Source organism: Chiloscyllium plagiosum, chromosome 21 (assembly GCF_004010195.1).
Source record: "Chiloscyllium plagiosum isolate BGI_BamShark_2017 chromosome 21, ASM401019v2, whole genome shotgun sequence".
Taxonomy (NCBI): Eukaryota; Metazoa; Chordata; class Chondrichthyes; order Orectolobiformes; family Hemiscylliidae; genus Chiloscyllium; species Chiloscyllium plagiosum.
Window position 1 is genome coordinate 9,323,143 of NC_057730.1, and position 25,081 is coordinate 9,348,223.

Sequence of the window (25,081 nt, forward strand, 5' to 3'; positions counted from 1 at the left end):
GCCTGGGAACCCTCCAACCACAAGGGATGAACTCAGATTTCTCCAGTTTCCTCATTTCCCCTCCCCCCACCTTTTCTCAGTCAAATTCCTCGAACTCAGCACCGCCTTCCTAACCTGCAATCTTCTTCCTGACCTCTCCGCCCCCACCCCACTCCGGCCTATCACCCTCACCTTGACCTCCCTCCACCTATCGCATTTCCAACGCCTCTCCCTCAAGTCCCTCCTCCCTACCTTTTATCGTAGCCTGCTGGACACACTTTCCTCATTCCTGAAGAAGGGCTTATGCCCGAAACGTCGATTCTCCTGTTCCTTGGATGGTGCCTGACCTGCTGCGCTTTTCCAGCAACACATTTTCAGCTCTGTATATCTCTATGACTCTATCTAAAAATATGAAAAACTATTCAACAGATTGAAATCTGATTTCCAAATAAGTGGTGCTATTGTACAGTAATCAAAAGCTGAGATTAATATGTTCCTATTCCATGTCATGATAATGTCCTGTTTCTCAAGTTGAAATGTACCACTGTTTTCTTACTTTGAGTATCAGTCCTGTAGATCTTGATCCCAAATATAGCAAAGCAATTCTCAACAAACCTGAGTACTTTTGAAATTGAGAAAGAATGCTTCAGTTTGATGTGACATAGTCCTATGGTCTAGATGTAACAAACTAGAAACTTTGGTATTAGTAACCTTAATGAGGAGCAATGAGATTAAGCACTTCTTATCTTTGTGAATTACTCACTGTCCAGATGATCAGTCCATTAGGGAAAATCATTTCCTGTTTTTAACCCTACCCCAATATACTGTTCTATTTATTACATGCTAGTAAAGAATTTATCACCTGAGTAAGTTATTTCTGCAAGGTTTTCTTCACCAATATTTTAAGATTGAATTAATTGATTTAAATGTATTTCTCCTGTGAAGTAAATCTCATTGTTTGCTTATTGTCCTTGACAACACTTTTTTTTAAATGGAGGAAATCTTTAGTGAAGTGAGAAAAACAGAGTTAGCATTTCAAATCAGTGATCTTTCACCCAAATTGGGAAAAGTTGGACATTAGGTATTAAGCAAGTGAAGTGAAGTGCGATGGTGCCAAAAAAAAAGAGGGAAGCTTAGAGATAGAGTAGAAAATAGGAGAAATGATGTAATTAGAAGTGACAAAGCTAGGTCAAAAGCATTGGTACGGAGACTAGAAATAAAAGCAGCATCTCTAGTGGAGGTGTGAATAGCAGAATGACGAACAAAACAAATGGGAATATAGCTGAAGCCTACAACTGAAGAAAAAAAGGAATGGATGTCATGATCTGAATTTGTTGAACTCCTCATTGAGTCTGGAAGTCTATGATGTGCCTAGCTGAAAGATAAAATCCTGTTCCTCAAGTTTTGGCCTGTGTGAGAACACTGTAGGACAGTGATTCTCAACCGTCTTTTGGCCAGGGCCCCCTGAGGAGCTCTCCTCCAGCTCCAGGGCCCCCCTTTCAAACAGGGACACAACACAAGCAGATAGACAGACAGAAAATCATTTAGTATTAAACACCAAGAAAACTTGAATATTCTGACATACTGTGCAAAACTTTAAAAAATACTATGAAATTAAACACCCATCAGGCCTAATGCGATCCTTGAGCTTGGTGCTTTTCTGCGTTGAGAATGGCTGCTGTAGGAGGGTGTGGTTGGAGAACTCTGCATGTAACCTAGGTGGAAAATTAAAATGACAGGATTCTGGAAGCTTGGCAAAGTTTGTGGGCTAAGTGGAGGTGTTTGGCAAAGTGGTCCTCTGCTTTCTATTTGGCCTCCTCTGTAAACCAGATCTCTAGCTAATTCGAAAACTGTAAAAGAAACATCTCTATTTTAGAAAGGAGATAGACATAAAGTAGGAAACTGTAGGCTAGTTGGACTAACATCTGTCTTTATGAAAATGTTGGAATCTGTTATTGAATGAATAGAAATGAGACATTGTAACAAGACATTTAGAAAACAATAATGCAATCAGGTAGAGTAAAAATGGTTTTATGAAACTGCAATCCTGTTTGACAATTTCTTTGGTGTTTTATGGATGTAACAAGCTAGCTGGATAAAAGGAAGCCAGTACATGTTGTATGTGTTATTTCCAAAAGATATATGGTAAGACTTGACTTAAAAGGTCATTACAAAGATGAGAATTAAAGTAAATATGGGCAGAGAACTATGGGCTTTTGGGAATCCGATCAGAACAAATGATTGTTTTCACGTTGGCAAAGTACAGCTAGAGAGATCCTATAGATTTGGATGGGGCCTCAACTAATTGTAATTTATATTAAATGATATATAAAAAAGGAATTGATTATAATGTAACCAAATTTCCTGAAAGTGTAAAAGTAGGTAGGGAAGTATGTAGGGACATTGGAAGAGGAGTAGGCCATTCACTCCCTTGAGCCTGTTCCCTTCCACCTGTGAGATCATGACTGATCAGTGGCCTTACTCCTGCCTTTACCCAAGAGTCCTTAAACCTTTGCTTAACCAAAAAAAAACTATCTTAGATTTAAAATTAACAGCTGATCTTGCATCCAGTGTCTCTTACAGAAGAGAGTTCCAAATATATATTCTTTGTGTGCAAAAGTGCGTTGTAACTTTTCTCCTGATTGGTTTGATCTATGTTCATAGCATTTTAAAGATCTCTGCACCTGAACCCCCAAGCCTGTTCGACATTGACTGCCTTTAACTTCATACCATCTAGAAAGCATCCTGATCTATACATTTTCAATCCAAAATGGATTACCTCACACTTGCTTACATTGAACTCCCATCTGCCACAGTTCTGCCTATTTACCAAGTCTACCAATATCCCTCTGTCATTTTATGCTATCATCTATATTGTCTACAATGCCATCCATCTTTGTATCCAAATTTGCTGATGACACATGACTCTATATGCCATTATCCAAATCATTAATAAATAAAGTGTATAATTGAGGCCCTAACACAGATCCTTGTGGGACACCACTTTTATGTCCTGCCAATTAGAGTACCTATCTATTATCTCTACATTCTGCTGTGGTTCTGTTCGCTGAGCTGGAAGTTTTTGTTGCAAACATTTCATCCTCTGTCTAGGTGACATCCTCAGTGCTTGGGAGCCTCCTGTGAAGCGCTTCTGTGGTGTTTCCTCCAGCATTTATAGTGGCCTGTCCCTGCCGCTTCCGGTTGTCAGTTTCAGCCGTCCGCTGTAGTGGCCGGTATATTGGGTCCAGGTCGATGTGTTTGTTGATGGAGTTTGTGGATGAGTACCATGCTTTTAGGAGTTCCCTGGCTGTTCTTTGTTTGGCTTGCCCTATAATGGTAGTGTTGTCCCAGTCAAATTCATGTTGCTTGTCATCTGCGTGTGTGGCTACTAAGGATAGCTGGCCGTGGCGTTTCGTGGCTAGTTGATGTTCATGGATGCGGATCGTTAGCTGTCTTCCTGTTTGCTCCCAGCATGAGTAAAACTAATGTAGTGTACAAAATCCCATGCAAGGACTGCACAAAACACTACATAGGACAAACAGGAAGACAGCTAACGATCCGCAACCACGAACATCAACTAGCCACGAAACGACACGAACAGCTATATCCACAAACTCCATCAACAAACACATCGACCTGGACCCAATATACCGGCCACTACAGCGGACAGCTGAAACTGACAACCGGAAGCGGCAGGGACAGGCCACTATAAATGCCGGAGGAAACACCACAGCAGCGCTTCACAAGAGGCTCCCAAGCACTGAGGATGTCACCTAGACAGGGGATGAAACGTTTGCAACAAAAACTTCCAGCTCGGCGAACAGAACCACAGCAACGAGCACCCGAGCTACAAATCTTCTCACAAACTTTGAATCTCTACATTCTGTCATCTGCCACACAACCAATTGCCCAGTCATGTCAGTAATTTGCCTTCAGTTCCATGGGCTTTAATTAACTGTCTGTTATCTGGGATGTCATCAAATGCCTTCTCAAAGTCCATATGCACAATAGCCATAGACATTCCCCTGTCCACAACCTTAGTCACCTCATTTAAAAAAAAAAAATCAGTTAGGTTTGTCAGCATGACTAATGTGTTGTAAATCTATGTTGGTTCTCCCTGATAGGGTAAGTTTTGAAAAATTTTAATCAATCTTTGATTATAGACTCCCAACAATTTCCCCACTACTGATGATAGGCTTGCTTTCTGTAATTCCTTGTTTTTTTCTCCTTTCCCCTTCTCAAAAAGCACAGTGACATGCAGTTTTTCAATTCAGAGGAATGACTCTTGTATCTAGAGAACTCTGAAAGATATAGTTAAGGCATTCTCAATGTGCTGCCCTCCTTCCTTTAACACCCTGTGACAGAAACCATCAGCTCCTGGGGATTTGACATTTTATAATTCCATTAATTTCCTTGTGACTTCTAGCAAACTATCCTCCCTTTCTACTGTAACTACAAAGGAAATGTTATATTCAACATGTCTGCCATTTTTCCATAGTCATTGGTAATGACCTCACTTTCAGTGTCTAATGGATCAACATTGCTTATGACCACTCACTTTCCCTTTCTGTCACTTTAAAATTTCTTCTTCTTGATTTTGTGAGTCCTTTCTTTTTTTAGGCTATCCCTTGTCTCTTTAATTGTCCAGGACTGTATTTTCTGTGAAGTGGAGCCTTTCCCTCTCTGGTATAAACTGGTATTGTATCATGTTAAATATTCCTTTAAACATCCTCCACTGTTCTTCAGTTGTTTCACCCATTAGCAGATTTTCTCAATTTACTGCGGAAAGTATGTTGTGAAGAGGATACAAAGTCAACAGTTATGGTTTAGATATCCTTGACTGGGGAGGAATCTACTTACTCTGGAAGCAGTAAAGAGAATGTTCACCACATTGATTATTGGGGCGAAGAGCTTGAATAAGGAAAAAGGACATAGAAGCTCAGGAGATTCAGACTTGAAGTTCTTACACACATAAAATTCTGAACAGTCTTGACATCAGTGCTGAGGAGATCTTTTCTCGTGGGGAAGTCTAGAATTAGGGGGCACAGTTCCCAAATAAGTAAAGATGAAGTCACTATAGACTTACCTGACCATAGGACTGCTGTCTTTTTGCAGATAAGCGGCACAGTGGCTCAGTGGTTAGCACTGCTGCCTCACTGCGCCAGGGACTCTGGTTCACTTCCACCCTCTGGTGTCTATCTGTGTGGAGTTGGCACATTCTCCCTATATCTACGTGGGTTTCCTCTGGGTGCTCCGGTTACCCCTCACAATCCAAAGATGTGCAGGTTAGGTGCATTGGCCATGCTAAATTGCTAGTGTTCAGGGATGTGTAGGTTAGGTGCATTACTTAGGGGTAAATATAGGATAATTGGATAGGGGGAATGGGTCTGGGTGGGTTACTTTTCGGAGGGTCATTGTGGACTTGTTGGACCGACAAGTAGGGATTCTGTGGACTTCAGAGGTGACTGCGGGTGGCTTAACCTGAGGATCACTCAACTTGAGGCGAGTCTTGAGAGGTTGAGAAGGAGACTCTTTCATAGTAACCTCAGCCAAATAAGCAATGTTCCTTTAATATGGAGGTGAGAAATTTCTTTTATCAGAGAGATTGTTAGTCTTTGGAATTCTTGATGCAAGCCAACAGTGGAATTGGTTCATCAGTATTTACTGTTCCTTCGGTATTGTTGGGTGAAAAACTGAGAATTCACACCTAAATCGTATTGTGGGTCGGCCTAAGCAGCATTTAAAGAAGGAAGCCCACCAGCACATTCTCAAGCGCAACTAGGAACTGGCAATAAATGCTGGCCCAGCCAGTGATGGCTATGATGGATGAATGAATTAAAGGCTGACTTAGATTAGATTATTGATCTACAAGGTAGTCAAAGTTATGGGAGCAGGGTGGAATTAAGGGTACAATCACACAAACCATGAACAGGTTTGAGGGACAAAATAGCCAACTCCTGCTTCTATTTCTTGTGCTGTTATATTGCCACATAGAGATCAGCAAATACAGTGTAATAAATTTAAAAAACATTTCAGGAAACCGAGCAAAGTTTGAGTGACCCTTTTGTGCAAGATTTCAGTTTTGTCCATGGGCGGGACTCCAAGCTCTTGGTTATGTTATTTTGTTTCTCCAACATTCTCTTGCACTGCCTCCAACATCAGAGAGAATTGTAAACTTGAGGAACAGTACCTTATTTCATTTGCATAGTTAGAGTCATGGAGTATTACAGCATGGAAACAGACCCTTCAGTCCAACCAGCCCAGGCTAACCTAGTCCCAAACTAACCTAGTCCCACCTGCCTGCTCCTGGCACATTTCCCTCCAAACTTTTCTATTCTTTTAAACATTGTAATTGTACCCACACCCACAGCTTTCTCAGGAAGTTGATTCCACACACAAACCACCCTATGTGTAAAAAAAAAAATTGCCTCATGTCTTTTTTAAATCTCTCTCGTCACTTTTAAAAATACGCCCCCAGTCGTGAAATTCCCCCACCCTTGGGGAAAAGGCAACTACTATTAACTCTATCTATACCTCTCATTATTTTATAAACTTCTATCAGGATGCCTCTCAACCTCCTACGTTCCAATGAAAAACATCCCAACCTATCCAATCTATCTTTATAACTCAAACCCTCCATACCCAGCAGCATCCTGGTAAATCTTGTCTGAATCCTCTCCAGCTTAACAATATCCTTCCTCTATCTCGGCAACCAGGACTGGACACAGTATTCCAGAATAGGCCTCATCAAAGGCTTGTACAACCTCAACATGATTTCCTAACTCCTATACTCAAAGGACTGTGAATGAAGGTAAACTTGCCAAATGCCTTTTTAACCACTCTGTCTACATGTGATGCAAACTTCAAAGAATTATATAGCTGCACCCCTAGCTCCCTCTGTTCTACAACACTACCCAAGGCCCTACAATTAGTAGTATAAGCCCTATCCTTGTTTGTTGTACCAAAATGCAGTTCCTTGCATTTAGAGTCATAGAGATGAACAGCATGGATACAGACCAAATATCCGAAGCTAATCTAGTCCCATTTGTCAGCACTTGGTCCATATCCCTCCAAACCCTTCCTATTCATATATGCATCCAGATGTGTCTTAAATGTTGCAATTGTACCAACCTCCACCGCTTCCTCTGGCAGTTCATTCCATACACGCACCACCCTCTGCGTGAAAACATTGTCCCTTAGGTCCCTTTTATATCATTCCTCTCTCACCTTAAACCTATGCCCTCTAGTTCTGTACACTTTAAGAGGCCCTACCCTCTCTTTAGTTACCCTCTAGCTTTTAATGTATTTGTTGAATCTCTTTGGATTATCCTTATCCTTACCCTTATCTGCCAATGCTATCTCATATCCCCCTTTGCCTTTCTGATTTCTCTCTTAAGAATGCTCCTACACTCTTTATATTGATTAAGAGATTTAATTAAACCAAGTTGTCTATATTTAAAATAAGATTCTCTTTTATTCTTAACTAGAACCTCAATATTTTTATTCATCCATTGTTCCTTAATCCAACCAGTTTTACCCTTCATTCTAACAGGAACAAAATGCTTCTGAATTCTCATCATCACGCTCTTGAATTCCCTCACTTATTAGATGTCCTTTTAACTGCGAGCAGTCTACTCCAAACACCTTTTGAAGTTCTTGTCCCCTGCCATTAAAATTTGCGATATTCCGATTAAAAACTAACTTTAACGGAAGGCTTATCCTTTTCCATCACCAATTGTGTAAAACGTATTCACATCATAACTCCTGCATTCATTTGTTTCCTTTATCTTCACAGCTTTCAATTTTGTTCCTTTGCTTTTAAGTTGCAGCTGTTCATCATTTTGTCATTCACATTTCCTCTCAACATTCTTTTATTCTTTATTTGTCCCACTGCCGCTCGCTTTTGCCTGGTACCATCAACTAACCTGCAGTTAACTAATCATGTAAATAAACCTGTCTTCTATACAATTGTGCCTCTTGTTGTTTTTCACCCTTTCTCCTTTCCCTTGCTTAAAACTTCCTTGCATCTGAATCCCAATTCTGATGAAGGGTTACTGATTAGTTACTGAACTAATTTTTCTCTTTTTACAAATGCTGCCTTTCTGCTGAGCATTTGCAGCATTTTCTGTTTTTATTTCTTATTTCCAACATTTGCAGTGTTTTTGGACAGGTTGGGCCACCTTAAGTTAGTTGTTGGAAATGTATGTTTTCCCCTCTGGAGTTTGTGATCCTGTGACGTCAGGCTTACAGTGGTGTAATCTTCTATGTCTGCCAGACAAACTCTATTGGATCAAATCTGGGTTTTTCCAGTTTATTTGCATATCTTTCTGTCAGCCACATGCCTTTCTATGTACATCATTGGCAAACTGACTGCCTCCGAAAGCAGCTGAAGACCTGAGGAAGACAATTCTCTGCAGTCAACACTTTTGTTGTTTTGAAGTTGCTTTTAAAATCATACTGTTGCATTGTTTTTCTTTACACCGTAATAATCAGTATTTCTGTGCTGCAGGTAATGTGGGTTTGAACACTTACAGATTAGATTAGATTATTTACAGTGTGGAAACAGTCCCTTCTGCCCAACAAGTCCACACCGACCCGCTGAAGCGCAACCCACCCAGACCCATTCCCCTCATTTATCCTTTCACCTAACACTACAGGCAATTTAGCATGGCCAATTCACCTGACCTGCACATCTTTGTGACTGTGGGAGGAAACCGGAGCACCCGGAGGGGACCCACGCAGACACTGGGAGAATGTGCAAACTCCACAGTCGCCTGAGGCGGGAATTGAACCTGGGTCTCTGGCGCTGTGAGGCATTAGTGCTAACCACTGTGCCACCGTGCCGCCCACCATACACTGGCTTGTATTTTGGAAGAGTGAGATGAAAAATTCTCAATATTGATACGAGAACTCTTGAACAAGTAGGAGAAGCAGAGTCAAAACTTTTTTTCTAAAAGCAAGGTCCAACTTTTGAGGAAAGAAATGTTTATTTCTCAGCAGTTTATTACGCTTTCATGTGTTTCAGCAACTTGTCTTGTCTTTCTCTTGCCTGCAAACAGTCTACTCCAATCAACTTTTGAAAGTTTTTGTCTCCTGCCATTAAAATTTGCAATACTCCAATTAAACGCTTTATCTTTTATGAAAGGTTTATCCTTTTCCATAACCATTTGTGTAAAACATTTTCACATCATAACTCCTGCACTCATTTGTTTCCTTTATCTTCACAGCTTTCAATTTTGTTCTGAATTTTTTTGCTTCTGAGTTTCAGCTGTTCATCATTTTGTCATTCGTGTTTCCTCTCAACATTTTTTATTCTTTAATTGTCCCACTGCCGCTCGCTTTTGCCTGGTACCATCAACTAACCTGCTGTTAACTAATCATGTAAATAAACCTGTCTTCTATACAATTGTGCCTCTTGTTGTTTTTTCACCCTTTCTCCTTTCCCTTGCTTAAAACTTCCTTGCATCTGAATCCCAATTCTGATGAAGGGTTACTGATTAGTTACTGAACTAATTTTTCTCTTTTTACAAATGCTGACTTTCTGCTGAGCATTTGCAGCATTTTCTGTTTTTATTTCTTATTTCCAACATTTGCAGTGTTTTTGGACAGGTTGGGCCACCTTAAGTTAGTTGTTGGAAATGTATGTTTTCCCCTCTGGAGTTTGTGATCCTGTGACGTCAGGCTTACAGTGGTGTAATCTTCTATGTCTGCCAGACAAACTCTATTGGATTAAATCTGGGTTTTTCCAGTTTATTTGCATATCTTTCTGTCAGCCACATGCCTTTCTACGTACATCATTGGCAAACTGACTGCCTCCGAAGGCAGCTGAAAACCAGGGGAAGACAATTCTCTGCAGTCAACTTATTTCTTTTGTTGTTTTTAAAATCATACTGTTGCATTGTTTTTCTTTACATCATGATAATCGGTATTTCTGTGCTGCAGGTAATGTGGGTTTGAACACTGGCTTGTATTTTGGAAGAGTGAAATGAAAAATTCTCAATATTGATACGAGAACTCTTGAACAAGCAGGAGAATCAGAGTCAAAACGTTTCTTTTTAAAAAGCAAGGTCCATCGTTTGAGAAAAGAAATGTTTATTTCTGAGCAGTTTATTAAGCTTTAATATGTTTCAGCAACTTGTCTAATTTTTAAAGTCTTTCCCTTTCCTGTATTTCTTCCTCTTTTTACAATATTGAATCAGACTGCAACACTCAAAAACAATCTGGCGAGTTTAGCCATATTCTCTTTCAGAAGTGCAGTCTGATTAGACTGACATGTTTGAAGATTTCCAGGCTAACATTTTTCAGAAATTGGATTTTCTGGTTCAGAATAGAGTGAAGCGTCCTTGCTGCGTCTGAAATGTGTGCGATTTATTTCAACTATGTTTAAATCTGGGTATTCTGAGTGCCCCATTAATGTGACCTTCAGGCTTGAAATGCAACCTCAACAGTTAAACTCTGAGGTCATTTTCCCATCCTGTGGATGCAAGCACAGTTTGTATCACATCATTTTGTTCCATTCAGTTTTGTCTTATTAGATTGGAGCAGATTAGATTCGCTTCATTGCTGCAATGTTATATTTTGTTTCCTCCTTTTGATTTTAAACATCATCTTGGAATTCTGAATATGAAATTAAGAGTTAAAAGTAACACCAAACTGATACAATCAAGCAAAACGATTTGAGATCAAGAAGATTTGAATATTGATTGAGCAGATTTGTAAAACTGTAAGCCAGTGTGCCCAAGCTGCAATGTCTTTAAGATACTTGGACCTTCTGTTTTCTGTATTTGTCAACTTACAGGTTCGTTATTTGACTTTTAACATTGTATTCAGTGCAGTTTATCCAATGATAACCTGACTTCCGTTGGGTTGCTGCCACTGCATTGTAGAAGTTGGGATGTTCATGTCAGTTGTGTGTTCGTGCTTACAGCAGGAAAGTTTGTAAAATGTTTGCTTTGAGAACAAAGGAGAAACTTTTCACTGCTTCTGAAAATGGATCAGTGAGGGACTGATGTTACTTTGTGTAAGGAGATGACTAAACATTCCAGTTTTCCCCTCCTTATTGAATTGTTTTATTGTCTAAAGAGTTATTTACTGTTGCTCAAAGTACAAGATAAATAGTATTTTCTATGATTGAAAGTGATGCCCATCATTATTTGGTGTGTGCAGAAAGTGATCTAGAGTGATAGTGATGCTTATTTTGATACTGCATTTCTGCTGCTTCTTTTCACTGTGTTCAACCACACCTATTTGAATCTTGAACAAAGATATTTGTGTCTGTCTGAGAATGTAATCGTGAGCATTTGGTTGAGTTGTGAAGAGCATGTAAGAGTCAGCCACATTGCTCTGGGTCTAGGGTCACATGTAGGTCAGACTCGGTAAACATGACAGATTTCTTTTGCTGTTAATTGAAGTTAAATTCCACAAGCTGCCATGGTGGGATTGGAATCAGTGTCTGAGTGAGCCTGGGCCCCTTGTTTACTAGCCCAGAGCTCTACAGTACCTGCACAGGATTAATTGTTAGTATCTGCAGATTCAAATAAGATGCCCTCATGTTAGCTAGTTAATTTCAGATTTTGAGAAAAATAACCATACATCTGCTTCCCTTCTTTATCTTAATCTAATTCTGCACCTTGAGTTAGAAACCCTCTTTATATATAGGCTTCGCTTCTGCTGCTACAATAGGTCAGGTGGTTTTTTGCAATATAAACAGAGAGGGGGTGGATTTTATATTCTTCCACTGGCCATTTTGAGAGGGGGGGCACAAATTCCTGTAGGTGGTCTTCCTATCTGTTTAAAAATTCCCAGTGGGAATGGAGAAGGTGTCAGGTAGTCTTGAGTCTATTAGTATTCTTAAGTGGCTAATTTGCAGCCTTCCGTCATTCCTGCCATTATTTTAGGGCAAAGGAAGTAGGGCGAAGCCACATGCTATGCCAAGCAAGAGTCCCAGCAACTTCAACTCTCTCTAGGCTGGTGTTGAGCAGTTACTAGGTGGAACGTCCCTTGCATACAAATCCTTCCTGCCAACAATTTTATGTTAATAAGCATCCTCGGGGTAGAGGTAGGATTCTCAAAGTTCTGTGCTGTAGATTGCAACATGCAGCTGTTTCTCTTTACCTGTGCTAACTTGCTTTTGTTCATTTGGAAATCTTCTTCATTTCACTGGGTGGTGCAATGAGTTATTTACCTCTGGGCTTGAAATTAACTGAAATTATATAAATGAAACAATCTCTTAGCTGTTAGGATTTGAAATGAAATAAGTTTGCATTATTCTTGATCTAGAATAAACTGGAATCTACACAATTTCTCTTTATTTCAAAAATATACTTTATTCATAAATTGTCTTTGTATACATGGTAACTGAAACAGCTTGGTTCTCTAAAGTACCATTTGAAGAAGCAAACCAGCATTGGAATTTGACTCAATTCAATAAACAAACTAAAGGCATTTCTTACTTGTACAAGACTGTATTTAAATATATTTGAGGCGTTGGGAGAGTCCAATAACTGAACAGAGCCCCCCATTCAACTTTGGCAGAGAGACCTTGGATGGTGGTCTTTCCCCAATGCACTTTGGCGGCAGCAGCCCTAAGCTTTAGTGCATCCCTCAGCATGTATTCTTGGACCTTGGAATGTACTAATCTGCAACACTCAGTTGAGGTCAACTCTTTGCTAGAAGAAAAAAGAGCATCTTTCACTGAGTTAATGGTCCTCCAGGTGCAGTCGATGTTTACCCAGATGTGCATCCTGGCGAACAGTCCATACAGCACAGAGTCCTGCATCATGGAGATGCTCAGGATAAAACTTGACCCACATCTTTTTCCAGACTTCCTTTGCACAGACAAATCCCAGAAGAAGATGTATGTCAGTGTCACCATCCCCTGCCCCCTGCAGATGCTTCAAGGGCAGTGTGCGGTGGTGCAGACCGACCAGGCGTACATGAAGGATCTCTCAGCTAGTGCTCTTCTCATCAACTGCCAAGCAACGTCTTGATACTTGTTGGAAAGTTCGGTGATGAGGCATTCTGCCAAATGACTTTGACAGTGTGCTCAGGAAGGCACGCACCAGGATCCAGCTTCTGCTTTTTCAGCAGGGTCTTGACGACGCTACATGCTGACCACCACCTGATGGACATGTGGTGTTTTTCTTTGCAGGTTTCTCCATGAAGGTCAGGTGATATGGAATAGTCCAACCGTTTGGAGCATTCCATGACATTGGGGCCAGACCCCTCCTTTGCAACATTAGGAATCGTTAGAACCTCAGAATGTCATGACCCTTGATGTTGCGTACTGAGGGTGTACGCACAGCTTGATGCATCTGCACACAAAGGTGGCCATCCAGATGAGAGCAGTGATGAGTTTCCCCCTGCCCACCCCGAGTTTTGTGTGTGGTGTCCTTGCAGACACAGTCCATCTTAGACTTCCAGATGGAGTGGAAGATGGCTCGGGTAACTGCCACGGCACAGGTTCTGCGAATGGGCCAGTCTTGCACCATGTACAACAACGGAGAGAGTGCCTCGCACCTGATGACTAGGTTTAAACCTGCAATGGAAAGAGAATGGTGCTCCCAAAAGGCCAGTTTATTCTTCACCTTGGCAATACGCTCCCCTCAAATCTTTGCGCATGCCCCAGCCCTTCCAAACCATATTTCCAGCACCTTCAGGTGAAGGCGATAATGGGTTGGTCGCTCCAGTTCTAAAGAACAAGCCAACCTCTTACCTTGACTGACTTTGACACCTGAGGCCAGTTCAAACTGGTCAAATCCACACACACACACACAACTGCTGAGAATTGTCTTTGAGGGGCAGTCAATTCTGATCTGACTGAAAGATTGCCTAAATTTAGAAATGGGCAGAGAGTAGATCTTGTGATCTCTTCCAGCTTTCATTTCTTGTTTTATTGCTCAAAAAGCAAAAGATTGCAGTAAGATATTTAAACTAAATCTCTCTGTTTGCAAAAGCAAGATGTAGGTGTGCATCCCATTCCTTTTCAGGTGTACTCACTCTGACTTGACTGCACACTTTGTTAACAGAATAGCTGAATGGCCCAATTGTAATGTCTGAATACTGGGGCTTTTTTCCTTTATAAAGGCTTAAGGGGTGTATTTAGTTTTTGGAATGATACTCATGGCTGTCAATTTGATTGTATTACCTTGCTGTACCTGTTCCATATCCAAAATTTTGTCTTTTCTGACTGTATGCCATTTCATAGCATTGAATGATTAAACTGTACTTGGTCTCCTTTTACTCATGACTCAGAATGATGCGCCCTCGTTTACAGGGCAGCATTTCTTCAATCAGAAGTTCTGCATTTTGAAACTATAAAAATAGTCTTAGTTGATTAAGCATGTCGCATACAACAGTTAAGTTGAGATTGAACCAGGGATTTTCTTTGACAATTAATTACTCACCTAGCGTAAGTGTAAAAACTGTCTATGTGAATTAAATTAATGTGACTTACATGTGAAGTATGTTGAGGGGCAACTGCTTCTCAAGATTAATAACAACCTTAAACTGACAACTAGACAACTGCAACGGATAGTGAGGAGAGCTGAGAGAAGATCATCGGGGTCTCTCTTCCCTTCATTACAGGCATTTACTCCACACGCTGCATCGGAAAGGCTAAAAGCATTGTGGAAGACCCCACGCACCCCTCACTCAAACTCTTCTCCCTCCTGCCATTTGGCAGAAGATACTGGAGCATTCAATCTCTCACGGCCAGACTGTGCAACAGTTTCTTCCCCCAAGCCATCACGCTCCTTAACACAGTGTGATTGGACTATTTCCCATCTGAAATTCATTGCACAACCTCGAATTGCTGCTAGGAAAATGTCTATTATTTATCATTCTTCGATTACACTGTAACTTGAGTGTTTTGCACTTATGCACTTTATGCCACGTATGATTATGTAGTTTGTGCTGCCCATGTAGCACCCTTGGTAGAGTACAGCACAGAAACAGATCCTTCGGGCCAACCTGCCCATACCGACCAGATATCCCAACCCTATCTAGTCCCACCTGCCAGCACACGGCCCATATCCCTCCAAACCCTTCCTATTCATATACCCATCCAAACTGCCTCCTAAATGTTGCAATTGTACCAGCCTCCACCACTTCCTCTGGCAGCTCATTCCATACACGTATCACCCTCTGTGTGAAAAAGTTGCCCCTTAGGCCTCTTTTTATATCTTTCCCCTCTCACCTTAAGCCTATGCCATATAATTACGGACTCCCCCACCCCAGGGAAAAGACCTTGTCTATTTATCCTATCCATGCCTCTCATAATTTTGTAAACCTCTATAACATCACCCCTCAGCTTCCGCTCCAGGGAAAACAGCCCCAGCCTGTTCAACCTCTCCCTATAGCTCAAATCCTCCAACCCTGGCACATCCTTGTAAATCTTTTCTGAACCCTTTCAAGTTTCGCAACATCTTTCCGATAAGAAGGAGGAACATCGTCTTGTTTTTATTGTATCTGTTGTATACGGTAGAAATGACAAATAAAAAGCTACTGTACTCTCTACTCTAGAGAGCAAAACAAGTTGGAAAGCAAATTGATTAAAGTGATTTCTTGTCCCTGATAAACATTGAACTGTATATGGATTTTTTTGCTGTATCTTGACATTATTGTGTTGAGCTATTTTAAAATTGACTTTTCAATTATGGTTTTTCTGTCTGTCTTAGTCTTTTTAAAGAAGTTAACTGATTAAATTTCTGGTCAGATGACCAGAAGCTTGGACAAAGGCAAGTTGGGAGGAATGTTTTAAAGGAGGAGTGTGAGCTCGAGGTGTTGGGGGGATTTCTGGAGCTTTGTGCATTGTCACCTGAAGGTACGGTCACCAATGGTGCAGCAGTTAAAGCTGGGGGTGGACAAGAGGCTAGATGTCAAGAAGCACAATATTTGCAAGGGTAGTGTGGCTGCTGGTGCTTAGAGATAAGGTTAGGCCACGGAGTGACTTGAAAACCCGAATAACATTGTAAAAATCGGCGGGTGCTTGACCGAGAGCTAATGTACATTAGGAAGTATATGTATAGTAGATTTGCTGTGAGTTAAACACTGGTAATAGAGTTTGGGTGACTGCAGGATCAGAGGAACTGAAGCATGGGAGAAATGCTGGGATACATTGGCACAGTCAGGTCTAGAGGTAGTAGGATACCAATGAGCTACAGGTGAAGTTGGGTGATGTTAAGGAGGTGGAAGTTGGTAATCTTAATGGCATGAATATAAGTGAAGGCGTATATCTAGATCATTAAACACTAAAATTGCAAACTGACATTTTTACTCTGACTGTCAGGCAGGGGGATGGAGTCTGTAGCTAGGGAACAGAGTTTGGAGCAGGGTTTTAACAAAAAAAACCCATGGCTTCAGTCTTCGACAATTGGAAGATATTTCTGTCCACCCAGTACTGGATGTCGAGTGAACAAGCTGATAATTTAGCAACAGTAAATGAGACAAAAGAGGTGGAGGTTTGGGTGTCAATATTGTACATGTGAAAACTAACACAGCACTTTTGGGAGGCATGTACATAGGGAATAAGGACCCAAGCTATGTCCTTGTGAGACACCAGAGGTACTGGTGTGGTGTTGAGGAAGAGAAGCATTTGAAAGTGATTCTTTAACTACCATTCCATATATATGAATGGGACCTCAAGTGATAATTCACCCAGCTAAAAGGCAGTCGAGTTGGGAGGGGATGGTAATATCAAGCATGTCAAAGATGCCGACAGGTTCCTCTCTTGATTTCTGTTTAATTGCTTTATGCATATGATTTACATTGGATTCAGTTAAAAATCACATCACATCAGGTTATAATCCAACAGGTTTATTTGGAAGCACTAGCTTTCAGAGTGCTGCTCCTTCAGCAGGCGGTTGTGGAGTATAAGATCGTAAGTCCCAGAATTTATAGCAAAAGTTTACAGTGTGATGTAACTGAAATTATATATTGAAAAAGCCCTGGACTGTTTGTTCAGTCTCTCATCTTTTAGAAAGACCATGTTGGTTTCAGTTCTTTCATATGTAAATCACAGAACTTTTTTAAAGTTACGTTATTAAGTGAACTTGAACAATTGGTGGCATGTCGGCCCAGATAATGCATTGAAGGTATTAGCTGCCCTGTGTGACACTCTCTGGGCCACAATGGTCAGACTGATTCTAATCTAAAAAAACGGATTTACAGAATCTTACATGGATTCATGCAGTTTTTGAGCACAATAAAATTCACTTCTGCAAATCCAAAACTGTGTGCATGTGGGTGTGTTCATAGGTGGTGTTTGTATATGAGAGAATGTGAATTTAAAGGGGTATTAGTCTGTGAGAGGGTGCGCGTGAGTATGGGAGTGTATGAGAGGGAGCCTGTACATGAGAGAGGGTCTGCAGTGTGTGTGTGTGTGTGTGTATTATATATAGTGCAGTGGGGTCACCTGTAGTGTGACATGAACCCAAGGTTCCGGTTGAGGCCATCGCCATGGTTATCGAACTTGGCTATCAGCCTCTGCTCAGCCACTTTGCATTGTTGCATGTCCCGAAGTCTGCCTTGGAGGACAGTCACCGGAAGGTCCAAGGTCGAATGTCCCAGACTGCTGAAGTGTTCTCCGACTGGGAGGGAACACTCCTGGCTGTTGATTGTTGTGCGATGCCCATTCATCCGTTGCTGTAGCCTCAGCTTGGTCTCGCCAATGTACCATGCCTCAGGGCGTCCTTGCCTGCAGCGTATGAGATCGACAACGTTGGCTGAGTCGCATGAGTACCTGCCGTGTACGTGGTGGATGGTGTCCCGATGTGTAATGGTGGACGCTCTGACACATCTTGCAGTGCCTACTGTGACAGGGTTGTACGGAGTTGTCCTGAAAACCGGGCAGCTTGCTACGAACAATGATCTGTTTGAGGTTTGGCGATTGTTTAAAGGTGAGGAGTGGAGTCCTGGGGAAGGTCTTGGCAAGGTGCTCATCCTCCTTGATAAAGTGTGGCAGGTCACGAAGAACATGGCATAGTTTTATTTGGCTCCTGGGAAGTATTGAACAACGAAGGGTACCCTGTCGGTTGTCTGTCTCCTGAGGAGGTCATTACGGTTTCTCGCTGTGGTACGTTGGAACTGGCAGTCAATGAGTTGAGCATCGTATCCCATTCTAATGAGGGCATCCTTGAGTACTTCCAAGTGCCTGCCATGTTCCTCCTCATCTGAACAGATCCTGTGTGTACGTAGGGCTTGTCCTTAGAGGATGGCTGTTTTAGTATGTTTTTACTTGGAAGCTGGAGAAATGTAGCATTGATGTTATCCATTGGTTTACGGTAGTGAGGTGCTGAGGTGCCCATCCTTGATGGAGGTGCATGTGTCCAAGAATGAGACAGATAGTCGAGAGTAGTCCATGGTGAGTTTGATGGTAGAATGAAACTTGTTGATGTCACTATGTAGTTTTATCAGTGACTCCTCACCATGGGTCCAGAGAAAGAAAATGTCATCAATGTACTTGGTGTATAGTGTTGGTTGGAGGTCCTGCATTGAGAAGAAGTCTTGTTCGAACCTGTGCATGAAAATGTTGGCATATTGGGGTGCAAATGTGGTCCCCATGGTTGTTCCGTGTGTCTGGATGAAGAACTGGTTGTCAAAGGTGAAAATGTTGTGGTTGAGGATAAAGTGGATGAGTCGTAGGACAGTGCTTGGAGATTGGCAGTTGTTGGTGTTGAGTGCTGAGGATATTGCTGTGATGTCGTCACCGTGGGGAATGCTGGTGTAAAGTGCTGAAATGTCCATTGTGACGAGAAATGCTCCCAGTTCGACTGGTACGTGGGTGCTGAGTTTCTGCTGGAAATCTGTAGTGTCGCGACAGAAACGGAGGTTCCCAGCTATTTTATTTTGTGCTTCCCGGTTTATAATCTGAGTTTCAATATAGATTCTTCAGTCTGGTAGAAGAGCCAGATTGTTGTTTGCTCTAAGCAAATGGGTCCCAGATTCCCTGCTGTGCTGAATCAGATGCCACTCAATAGTCCTCAAGGTCAATGATCAGTTGTAAAAGAAACAAAGGCTTGCATGCTTAGAGCACATTCCGTGACCAATAAAAGTTTCAAAGTACTTTACTAACTTTCGTCATGCTGTAGTGTAGGAACCATATAATGAACAGTTGTGCACCATTCCTTTCTCCAATGACCATAATATTTTGCCGAATAAATTTACTGTTGGAGAAAGAAATTGGGCTAGCTGGTGTGGTTAAATAGCATTTGCCAATAAACTCTGGATAGTCCAAGTATTCAGTCCTGGGATACTGCAGAAAAATAAAAGCAAATTACTGCGGATGCTGGAATCTGAAACCAAAAGAGAAAATGCTGGAAAATCTCAGCAGATCTGGCAGCATCTGTAAGGAGAGAAAAGAGCTGATGTTTCGAATCGAACTGACCCTTTGTCAAAGCTAAAAAAAAGGATACTGCAGCATTGAATAGTGAAATGATCTACCAAAGAGTAAGTTATTCATTTTAATCATGCTCTCACAAATAGGGATCTTTACTAAAGGCAAACACTAGCCAAGGTTCATTTATAAATTGAACTGTCTCTAGTGAAGGATTAATTTTTGTATTATGTTTTAATGTGCCTTAACTGTTACTGTCATAAATGACTTGTGCCTTCAAACAAAATTGTTTTCTATAAGGACCTTCATTAACCATTTGCATCATGTGATATTTCTGTATATTTAATAGGGTTTGATCATTTTTAATAGTGTGCAATGCTAAAGGGCTGTATTACTGGTGCAGCAATGTCCTTTTTTGAAATACTTTTTTTAAAAGTATGTCGTCTGCTATTTATTCTTTTACTTGTTGCTTTGACAAATATTTTGGAGATTTTCCCCAGCTTCAATATATCCCTTGCCTTACCAAAGAAAACCAAATAATTGAGTATAGGCGTAGTAAAGTCTTGCTTCAATAGCACAGGAGCTTGGTTAGACCACTCTTGGAGTACTGTGTATAGTTTTGGTTTTCTATCAATCACCAGACGTGTTCCCAGGATGGTGGGTCGATTGTATGAAAAGAGAATGAGCAAACCCAGCCTATATTCTCTAGAGTTTAGAAGAATGAGATGTAATGTCATCAAAATTGACAAAAACTAAAAGTGGTGGACATGGTCAATGCAAGTAAGATATTTGCCTGGGTTGGGGAGTCCAGATCCGATGATATAATTTAAAGATAAGAGAGGTGCCACTTACTGCCCAAGGTGAGGACAATTTCTTATACTCAGAGGGTTGTGAATCTTTGGACTTTACAGCAGAGGGCTGTGGAAGCTTTTTATTTGTTGGTTAAGGTAGTGATTGATAGATTTTTGATTATTAGTGGCATCAAGTTATAGGGATGGGTGAATAAAAGTCATTGAAGTGTAAGATTAGTCATGAACATGTCAAGTGATGGACAGATTCAACAGGCTGAATGGCCTACTACTATTCCTATATTCCGACTCGAAGACTGCCATTAAGTTGATCTATTTGTGGAATACTATAGGTGCTGGAAATCTGAAATAAAAACAAAATGCTGGAAACTCTCCATGTCTGGCTGCATCTTCCCCTCACCTCCATTAGCAACCTTTTTATCTTGAGCTGTGAGCACCCTAACTGCCTGTTCCTTCTGTCTTTCTGTCCGCAGCTTTTTTAAAAAAACATAATTTTCCAACCCCTTTGAGTTGTGGAGAAGAGTCATTTTGGACGTGAAATGTTGAATCTTGTTGAGCACTTTATTTTTCATTTGAGATTCCCAGCATCTGCAGGATTTTGCTTTTATTAAGACATTACCACAAACTCTCCACTCCCCTCATTCTTTGTCATGTTACTTGTATTTGAATGCTGTCACTTGAGTCAGAGAAATGGCAGATCACGTTGTGTGAGGAAATTGAGTAATCTGTTTGCTTTTGTTTACTGCTCAAGAAGGAAGTATTGCTGAACAAAGAGACCTTGGAGTGCAGGTTCATAGCTCCTTGAAAGTGGAGTCACAGGTAGATAGGACAGTGAAGAAGGCATTTGGTATGCTTTCCTTTTATTGTCAGAGTATTGTGAACAGGGGCTGGAAGGTCATGATGTGGCTGTACAGGACGTTGGTTAGGCCACTTTTGGAATATTGCGTGCAGTTCTGGTCTCCTTCCTATTGGAAAGATGTTGTGAAATCTGAAAGGGTTCAGTAAAGTTTACAAGGATGTTGCAAGGGTTGGAGGATTTGAGCTATAGGGAGAGGCTGAACAGGCTGGGGCCTGGGGCTGTTTTCCCTGGAGCATCGAAGGTTATGGGATGATGTTATAGAAGTTTATAAAATCATGAAGGGCATAGATATGATAAATAGACAAAGTCTCTTCCCTGGCTTGGGGGAGTTCAGAACTAGAGGGCATGGGTTTAGAGTGAGAGGGGAAAGATATAGGAAAGACCTAAGGGGCAACCTCTTCACGCAGCGGGTGGTACAGGTATGGAATGAGCAGAAAATGTGTTGCTGGAAAAGCGCAGCAGGTCAGGCAGCATCCAAGGAACAGGAGAATCGACGTTTCGGGCATAAGCCCTGCTTCAGGAATGCCCGAAACATCGATTCTCCTGTTCCTTGGATGCTGCCTGACCTGCTGCGCTTTTCCAGCAACACATTTTCAGCTCTGATCTCCAGCATCTGCAGCCCTCACTTTCTGTGGAATGAGCAGCCAGAGGATGTGGTGGAGGCTGGTACAATTGCAACATTTGAGGCATTTGGATGTGTATATGAATAGGAAGGGGTGGGAGGGATATGGGCCGGCTGCTGGCAGGTGGGACTAGATTGGGTTGGGATATCTAAGCGACATGGACAAGTTGAACCGAAGGGTCTGTTTCCGTGCTGTACATCTCTAGGACTCTAATCAAACTGACACAAAAGGAGAGCATTTGACCCATCATGTCCAAAATGATCAGGTCACTTTCCATCCCTGCTATATCCCTGTAGCCATGTGGGTTTATTTCCATCAAATGTTCATCCAGTTTCCTTTTGAAATCATTCACAGTCTCCGCTCCTACATTCGTAGTAGCAGTGGGTTCGAGGTCATCCCCTCCCATTGCATAAAACAAGAAAAGGTCTTCACCACAAAAGATCTTTCCTGCCGCCTTCTTCTCTTCTCTCTCCAACCCCTCCCCCGTAACTCTTTCCAAAATCTTCAATCTATGCCCCCAGTCCTTATAGCATGAACAAATGGGAACAACCCTTTTCTTTATCTATCATCCATACCTTTAAATTCTGCACACTTCTAGCAAGTATAATTGGCTCTTTTGGAGGATGAGGGGTGGGTGGAATTACCCACTTTGTTCATTTACCTCCTCTTCACTTATCCCTCATGACGGTTAACAGAACCATTTTATTAGTCCCATTTAATTAATGGGCATTTGGTGGAATGAGTACTTATATTTATTACTGGTAACTTAATATTTCATTTTAAAGATGTGATATCCTGATGTGTGGTGCCATAACAATGGTTGCTAATTAGATGCAAGTTTAAGTTATACATGCTTTCCCTTGATCGTTAAGCTCATTTTAGTTGGAATCAGGAGCAGGAGGACGTAATTCAGCCTATCCAGCCTGCTCTGCTATTTTCCAGCATTATTCCCCATGGACTTTGACACCTTCAATATCTAGAAATCCATTGAACTCTGTCATGAGCGTACTCCATGACTAAGCCTTCACAGTCCTGTGGGGAAAAGGATTCTAAAGATTCACCACCATCCGATTGAAGAAATTCCTCCTCATCTCAGTCCTATATGGCCTACAGCTTACCAGATGTTCCATCCCCTCAATCTGGACAACAACAATCCTTATCCATATGAAACAACCTTCCTGCATCCACCCTGGAAGAAGTTTGTGTGTCAAAAAGATCTCTCCTCTCCTTTCTCAGCTGTGAAGAATACAGCCAGTGTCCTCATTGTCTCCTCACTGAACAATCCTACCATCCTAGAATCACCTAATGAAGGAGCAGTGCTCCGAAAGCTAGTGCTTCCAAATAAATGTGTCGGACTATAACCTGGTGTTGTGTGATTTTTAACTTTGTGCATCCCAGGCTAACACCAGCATCTCCAAATCATCCTAGAATCAGTCTGGCGAACCTTCCTTGGGTAAAGAAATCCGTTCTACTGGGGCTGTCTCATAGCTTTATGAACCAAAATTGTAAATTCAAGGACATTAATATTACTACTTTGAATTTACTCAGTTTATCTTGGCATCTTAACAAAGTGTTAACTTTTGTTTTGGTAATTTAGGGGCATTCAGTAGTACTGTAAATGAATGCATTCTGTTTGTCAAGAGCAAGTCATACCTGCAGTATTGAATTGTAAGGATAGAGGTCAGTTTGATTTTGGTACCGGTTTGCTGTTTTGAACTGGGTCAAGCTACAGTTGTTAAGTGAAACCTCTCACATCTCATCCTAACTGCAATTAAAACAGGGCAAGCATAAGGACTTCTAAAGAAGGGTCACTGGACTTGAAAAGTTAATTCTCCTTTCTCTCCACGCATGCTGCCAGACCTGCTGAGATTCTCCCAGTCATTTCTGTTTCAGATCTTCAGCGTCCTCCGTTCTTTATTGTGTTCAGGAATAGGGTCATGATTGACTTCTCATCCCCCAAGTGTATTTATCTTTTATTATTCAGATAGCTAAGTACATTCCAGCTGTTTGTGTCTGTGTTCCATAGTACCCCTCTCTCTTCCCCAGCTCCCAGATAATGAAATAAAATTCTGCAAAAAGCACAAGGATGTTTGAAAGCATACTTAGTAAACGCACATTGTTTCAATTACTAACTGATGTTGTAACATGTGACTGCATTGCAGCCCTTTGCACAGAGGACTGTGTCTCACTTTACATGCATTTGAATAGTAATTTGTAACCTTCAGAAGGAAGTTGCATATTCATTGATATTATGGATGTTGCTGCAGGAGATTGGAAGGAAAGGCCTGCACCTGGTATTCAGGTTCACTTTGCACATCAGCCCATTTATCTTGCTGCTGTGTGAGTTGGTTTTATAGTACATCTGCAAATATGAAGGCCTTAGCCAGATTTGGGAAAAAAAACATTTCTTGGAATGAGCTACCATTGGTAGAGACGGGTGCGACTACAGTGCAAGATTTAAAAGATGTTTGGACAGGTACATGAAGTAGGAAAGGTTTAGAGGAATATGGATGAGATGCAGGCCAATGGGACTCGTTTAGTTTGGGGTACCTGATTGGCAAGGACAAATTGGACCAAAGGGTTTGTTTCTGCACTGTATGACTCTACTTCAAAGCTGATATCTGCTTTTGCATCAGCAACCTCACCAGTGGTGGGAAGTGATAGTGATAACTAAATTCCCTCGCCCGTGTGGCAGCTGTTCTTTTGACCCCTCTGCCTTGAATGCTGGGACTGAATGAGTTGATACTGCATGGTCATGCTGCTGTTGGAGGCACATGACGATAAGTGACTGCAACTTCCAGCCAAACCACAGGGGACTAATTTTAAGCAGGGCTCTTTCTTGAATTGCTTGCAGTATAAATCCTCCAGGCTAACCTGGTATCCCAAACTAAATGCTCCCATGTCCCTGCATTTACTCCATATCCCAATAAGCCTTTCCTATCCCTGGGGTCAAGGGAGTCCAGAACTAGAGGGCATAGGTTTAGGGTGAGAGGGGAAAACTATAAAGGAGACCTACGGCGCACCTTTTTCACACACAGATGGTATGTGTATGGAATGAGCTGCCAGAGGAAGTGGTGGAGGCTGGTACAATTGCAACATTTAAAAGGCATCTGGATGGGTATATGAATAGGAAGGGTTTGGAGGGATATGGGCCGGGTGCTGGCAGGTGGGACTAGATTGGGTTGGGATATCTGGTCGGCATGGAAAGGTTAGACCGAAGGGTCTGTTTCCATGCTGTACATCTCTATAACTCTATGCATGTATCTGCCCAAATATCTTTTCCATCTTGTAATTGTACCCATCTCTCCCACTTCCACTGGCAGCTTATTCCATGAAATGGTAATTTTTATCAAATGTAAATTGCAAGCATGAAATGATTCCAATTTACACAGGACTTTACCAGTTGAATTTTTGTTAAATATTCTTGACGATAACCTGTATTTGGTTGCCATCTTGTGAGCCTCACTAAGTTATCCAC

General features: G+C 41.5%; 1 protein-coding gene across 3 annotated transcripts in view; it reads left to right on the plus strand.

The window, feature by feature from the left end:
- traf7 (TNF receptor-associated factor 7) overlaps positions 1 to 25,081 on the plus strand; it is a 65,786-nt gene that overhangs the window by 7,161 nt on the left and 33,544 nt on the right. For 2 of the 3 annotated variants that reach the window (XM_043711202.1, XM_043711205.1), the window contains exon 1: positions 9,773 to 9,921. The exons of the other annotated variant lie outside the window; for it this stretch is intronic. The gene's annotated coding sequence lies outside the window, so the exon portion shown is untranslated. Of the gene's footprint in view, positions 1 to 9,772; positions 9,922 to 25,081 lie in introns of those variants that run through there. 3 annotated transcript variants of the gene reach the window in all.